Source organism: Diabrotica virgifera, chromosome 4 (assembly GCF_917563875.1).
Source record: "Diabrotica virgifera virgifera chromosome 4, PGI_DIABVI_V3a".
Taxonomy (NCBI): Eukaryota; Metazoa; Arthropoda; class Insecta; order Coleoptera; family Chrysomelidae; genus Diabrotica; species Diabrotica virgifera.
The window spans coordinates 92,794,359-92,800,358 of NC_065446.1; the positions used below are offsets into that span (position 1 = coordinate 92,794,359).

At 30.4% G+C, this 6,000-nt stretch overlaps 2 long non-coding RNA genes across 4 annotated transcripts; both read right to left on the reverse strand.

Annotated features, from left to right (window-relative positions):
- Positions 1-326: 326 nt before the first annotated feature.
- Positions 327-2,114, reverse strand: LOC126883065 (uncharacterized). 2 transcript variants are annotated; one of them, XR_007697483.1, is made up of 4 exons: positions 1,971-2,114; positions 1,842-1,916; positions 1,685-1,736; positions 327-614 (listed from the first exon to the last, which is right to left on the reverse strand). It is a non-coding gene; the product is annotated as an uncharacterized LOC126883065 (long non-coding RNA). The 2 variants fall into 2 exon arrangements; XR_007697482.1 differs by having other exon boundaries at positions 1,573-1,736.
- Positions 2,115-3,430: 1,316 nt separating this feature from the next.
- Positions 3,431-5,546, reverse strand: LOC126883064 (uncharacterized). 2 transcript variants are annotated; one of them, XR_007697480.1, is made up of 3 exons: positions 5,261-5,546; positions 5,004-5,159; positions 3,431-3,708 (listed from the first exon to the last, which is right to left on the reverse strand). It is a non-coding gene; the product is annotated as an uncharacterized LOC126883064 (long non-coding RNA). The 2 variants fall into 2 exon arrangements; XR_007697481.1 differs by having other exon boundaries at positions 5,108-5,159; positions 5,261-5,545.
- Positions 5,547-6,000: the final 454 nt, after the last annotated feature.

Here is a 6,000-nt window from a genome sequence, read left to right on the forward strand (position 1 = left end):
AAGACAATTTTGAAAATGAATTGCTAAGTATAGACCAGGAATAAGCTAAATTATTGAATTTACTGAAGATGTTTGATAACCTTATAAAAATTTTTGTGTTAAGCTTGTCATGCACGGGGATCTATACTAAAATATATCTCATATCACTCACTATAGTAACGAGTGAGGCTGCATACATGGAACTATAATGTATATTATGGTTCCGTTTATGCAGGCTCACTCATTATTATAGTGAGCACTATGAGATGTAATATATCTATCATAGTATACCTCCTGGTCAGTAACATGCTTTATGGGGAAATAGAAGGATCAATAATATACATGTATCATTTTTTTATTCTTTATTTAATTGTCCTTTGTATAATTAAATTTTTAAATTTAATAAATCAATGAATTTTTGTGTCTCTCTTCTGCCCTTTCATTTTCTCTAGCACGCTTGTGTTGTACCTTTTCGTCCTCTTTTTCTATCTGAAGCAATTGAGGTATGTTTAGTATTAGCGTTGTTCTTTCTTGTAATACATTCTCTAGTTTATTATTGGTAGCTTACTACTGGAACTAGCTTTTTTCTTTAAGAACGCAGGATTGAATCTTCTAGATGTTTGTCATATCTGTAACTAATTTTTTTATTTAGAAAAGTGAAAGGTATCTACTAACAAATATTAAAATTAGGTTTTATTCTTGTTATTGGGATTCTTCAAGTTACCATGTAATGTAAATTATCCAATCTTTAAAAATATTGTGTTTTGATATACTTAGTTGGTTATTTCCCTAGTTTACTATTCAATATACCAGTTGGATGGATTATAAATCTGTAGCGTTTTGACGATGATTGATATGTCCATCTAGCCTAATTTTTCAGGAGAGCATTTTGAAAGTTTGAATCATGTTTTGCCAACCCAAAAACGAAAAGTAATCAACATAAGAAATCAAGTAATATATCAAGTTCTGGCCTACCTAATACAGTAGAACCCCGATTATCCGTGCTCCTCGGGACCGAAGGTGGCACTGATAATTGAAAAGCACGGATAATCCGAACATGTATTTCATATTATGTATAATACGTACGTATACACATACATAATATGTATGTGTATACATAGATATTATTATGTACCTACTATAAAGAGATAACAGAAAAAAATAAATCTTTCATTATGAGTCTCTCTTTCGTCATATAGAGTCAAGTGATTTACGATGACGCTATTTTGATAAAACCTCAAAAATGCAACTTGAGTAATAGAAAGCCCACCCAGATAATCGGGGTTCTACTAAGTAAGTTAAAAGGGGACATAACTTTTATACAAAAGATATGTGGAACAAAGGGGTTTTTACCTTCATCATACACATACCAAACTCCACCATCTTGAAGAAATTTTACTAAATAGCATATCAAGCAAATAATCTCATTCTGGCTAAAATCAGACATAAAATCAAATTTTTGCCTTACCACTACAGAAATATAGTATTGAATTTAAATAAAAGTTTTCCCCACATTAACAAATTTTTACATCATTGAACAGTTAATAGATATTAATAATATGTTAAAATTATTAATTATGTAAACAAAATTACCACTGCATCTGTTTCATTCATGTTTCATTAGCTAGCTTGTCTTTATTTAAACTTGTCTTTGTCTTCTTTACATACAAATCAACAGTTTTCCACTAATTTAAAATTTATTTACCTCTTGTTCAAGTTCTCCAGTAAACTTTTTCACCATAATCAATGTTTTCTTTCTAAAACAATATTGTTTGATTAAAATATGGAAATGTATTTCTAAACCTTATGACTATGACTTTATATACTTCTTATTTTAAGTTGTAATTCTTTGATTTACTTACATTTCCTTCTTCCAAAATGGAAATAAAATCGAGAAAATCATCTTGGTCTTGATTATATGTTAGGTTAAGTTAAAGCTGAAATTATAAAAATAAACACAAAAATCAGGTGTGTTCAGAATCCAAACTTACTTTTAAGCTTATCTACCGGATAACTAACTGGAACATAAATTGACGTGAAAAGACGGGTACATTTTATCTGGCGAATAAATATTTATCCTCCAGATAGCTAACTGCCAGATAAGAGCATATTTATTCGGAGGTGAAAAGACCGGGCCTGAAAGTTAGAAAGTGACCAAGGCCCGGTCTTTTCACCTCCGGATAAATAGTTAACGGGAAGTTTATCTGACAGATAAAAAAAGTAGCGTCTTTTCACTCTGGAATAAAGTTATCCGGCAGATAAATTGACGTTAAATATCAAATATTTAACTGCCGAATAAAGTACCGAATAAGAAGTTATCTGGCAGATAAACTTTGATTTTCGTATATTTCATGGTTTCTGATTACCAGGAAACTAAAAATATAACCTAAAATCTTGAGGGTCTGATTGAATTTATTGCAAAAGTAAAATTTTGTTCTTTCTAAAAATTCTCAATCACAAATTTTATGTTATTTTGTTTTTATACATACCTACCTACTGTAATTTTTTAAGCAGAGTTATTAGATATTAAATTAAAGATGGGTTATAATTTGAAAAAATTATAATAGGTATGTATTATTGTATACCTACCCAACTATATTCATTTACAAAGAAAAACAAGTTGTAAAAAATAAAAATAGAATAGTTTCTTATCCCATCATTTCTTTGAATTGCCAAATATTTTACGATTCCAAAATGAAAGGTATTGATATATGTAGGTAGTAACTAGAATTATGTATGCACATGGTTCTCAGAAACAGTAGATGATACCTACCTTGAAAAAAAAGCTGTTGTTAAGTATCCAAAACATACTGGGTGTATCATGAAATTCTAAAAAAAATAGAGTATAGGAAGACTGATTTTATATTCTGAGAATTTCGTAATACTCCCCGGATATGTTTTAAATAGGTACCTTCTTACTAATATTTTTTTGTGCCAAATATAAGTAATTCTGTATTATTGCTGTTTAAATTCAGATCATAGCAATGGGTTGTTACTTTTTTAATGAGTCCGCAAATACATCCCTTTTTGTATATAGCAGAAAACAAAATGATTACATTGATTCAGTTGTCCTACACTGAAGCAATATATTTATAACATAGAGAGAGATGAAAATGAAGACAATTTTGAAAATGAATTGCTAAGTATAGACCAGGAATAAGCTAAATTATTGAATTTACTGAAGTTATGATGTTTGATAACCTTATAAAAATTTTTGTGTTAAGCTTGTCACGCACAGGGAACTATACTAAAATATATCTCATATCACTCACTATAGTAATGAGTGAGGCTGCATACCCGGAACTATACCTAATGTATATTATGGTTCCGTTTATGCAGGCTCACTCATTATTATAGTGAGCAATATGAGATGTAATATATCTATTATAGTATACCTCCTGGTCAGTAACAAGCTTTATGGGGAAATAGAAGGATCATTAATATACATGTATAATTTTTTATTCTTTATTTAATTGTCCTTTGTATAATTTAATTATTAAATTTAATAAATCAATGAATTTTTGTGTCTCTTCTGCCCTTTAATTTTCTCTGGCACGCTTGTGTTCTACCCTTTCCTCCTCTTTTTCTATCTGAAGCAATTGAGCTATGTTGGGTATTAGCGTTGTTCTTTCTTGTAATACATTCTCTAGTTTATTATTGGTAGCTTATTTCTGGAACTAGCTTTTTCTTTGAGAACACAGGATTCCATCTTCTAGGTGTTTGTCATATCTGTAACCAATTTTTTTTATTTAGAAAAGTGAAAGATATCTACTATGGGCCATTCCACGAACATACGCCTGTTTTGGATTATTTCGACAACGAATATTTTACTGTGCAACCTAAGAAGTACGAAAGTAAATGGCACTAATAATTATTCCAATAAATAACAATGTAATTTGCAATTTACTTTTGTTCTTCTTATTTTGCAACGTAAAATATTCTTTGTCGAAGTAATCCAAAACAAGCGTATGTTCGTGGAATGACCCATAACAAATATTAAAATTAGGTTTTATTCTTGTTATTGGGATTCTTCAATTTACCATGTAAATTATCCAATCTTTAAAATATTGTGTTTTGATATACATAGTTGGTTTATCCCTAGTTTACTATTCAATATACCAGTTGGATGGATTATAAATCTGTAGCGTTTTGACAATGATTGATATGTCCATCTAGCCTAATTTTTCAGGAGGGCATTTTGAAAGTTTAAATCATGTTTTGTCAACCCAAAAACGAAAAGTAATCAACATAAGAAATCAAGTAATATATCAAGTTCTGGCCTACCTAATACAGTAGAATCCAGATTATCCGTGCTCCTCGGGACCGAAGGTGGCACTGATAATCCGAACATGTATTTCTTATGTATAATAAGTATGTATACACATACATATTATAATATTATGTACCTACCATAAAAAGATAACAGAAAAAATAAATCTTTCATTATGAGTCTCTCTTTCGTCATATAGAGTTTCCGTTAAGTGATTTACAATGACGCTATGTTGATAAAACCTCAAAAATGCAACTTGAGTAATAGAAAATCATAGCACGGATAATTAGGGTTCTACTGTAAGTTAAAAGGGGACATGTGGGACAAAGGGGGTTTTACCTTCATCATACACATACCAAACTATACCAACTTGAAGAAATGTTACTAAATAGCATATCAAGCAAATAATCTCATTATGGCTAAATTCAGACGTAACATCAAGTTTTGCCATATTGCATGATATTTACAGAAATATAGTATTGAATTTAAATAAAAGTTTTCCCCACATTAACAAATTTTTACATCATTGAACAGTCATTAGGTTTGTTCTAGCATCAGTTTCAAACGGTTTGAAACCATCAGCGAATAGTCGACCAGCGCGAGTAGATAGGGGATAGCACTGGTGACTGTATTATGTTGTCTCACTGAGCAACTAATTGCTGACGGTTTCTGACTAGTTTGACTGTTTGCTAGAACAAACCTAATATTAATAATCATATAATATGTACATATATAATTATGTAAACAAAATTACCACTGCATCTATTTCATTAGCTAGCTTGTCTTTATTTAAACTTGTCTTTGTCTTCTATTTTACATACAAATCAACAGTTTTCCTCTAATTTAAAATGGATTTACCTCTTGTTCAAGCTCTCCAGTAAACTATTTCAGCATAATCAATGTTTTCCTTCTAAAACAATATTGTTGTCTGATTAAAATATGGAAATGTATTTCTAAACCTTATGACTTTGTATACCTATTTTTTAAGTTGTAATTCTTTGATTTACTTACATTTCCTTCATTCCTTCTTCCAAAATGGAAATAAAATCGATAAAATCATCTTTGAAATACTTTGAATCTAATTATGTTAGGTTAAGTTAAAGCTGAAGGTGTGTTCGGAATCCAAACTTACTTTTAAGCTTATCTACCGGATAACTAACTGGAACATAAATTGACGTGAAAAGACGGGTACTTTTTATCTGGCGAATAAATATTTATCCTCCAGATAGCTAACTGCCAGATAAGAGCATATTTATTCGGAGGTGAAAAGACCGGGCCCAAATCAAAGTTTAAAGTTCACCCTACAAGATCTTGAAGAAATGTTTGTCATTATTTTGTTACTAAGGTGTTATTTTTAATTATTAACAATGAGCGCTAACTGCATATAGGCGGCCGTCAATAGTGCGTGCGAAAGAGATACACCATTCCGGCCGTCTAATGGTGCATCTCACTTGCACTCACATTGTCGGCCGCCTCACTTAGCGCTCATGGTTAACAATTAAAAATAACAGCTCAGTACTAAAATAATGACAAAAATTTCTTCAGGTTCCTGTAGGGGGGGAGGGTTTCAACTTTGATTCAGTCACTTTTTGACTTTCATAATAATAATTTTTAACCGATTTTTTTTCAAATTTTAAATCGAGTATAACTCAACAACAGTCAATTTTAGAGAAAAATTAAAAGAGGCATTTTTGGCTCATAATGACCCAAAGAATCTAAGAAAATTATACGAAGTAAAAAAATTGTTTTTT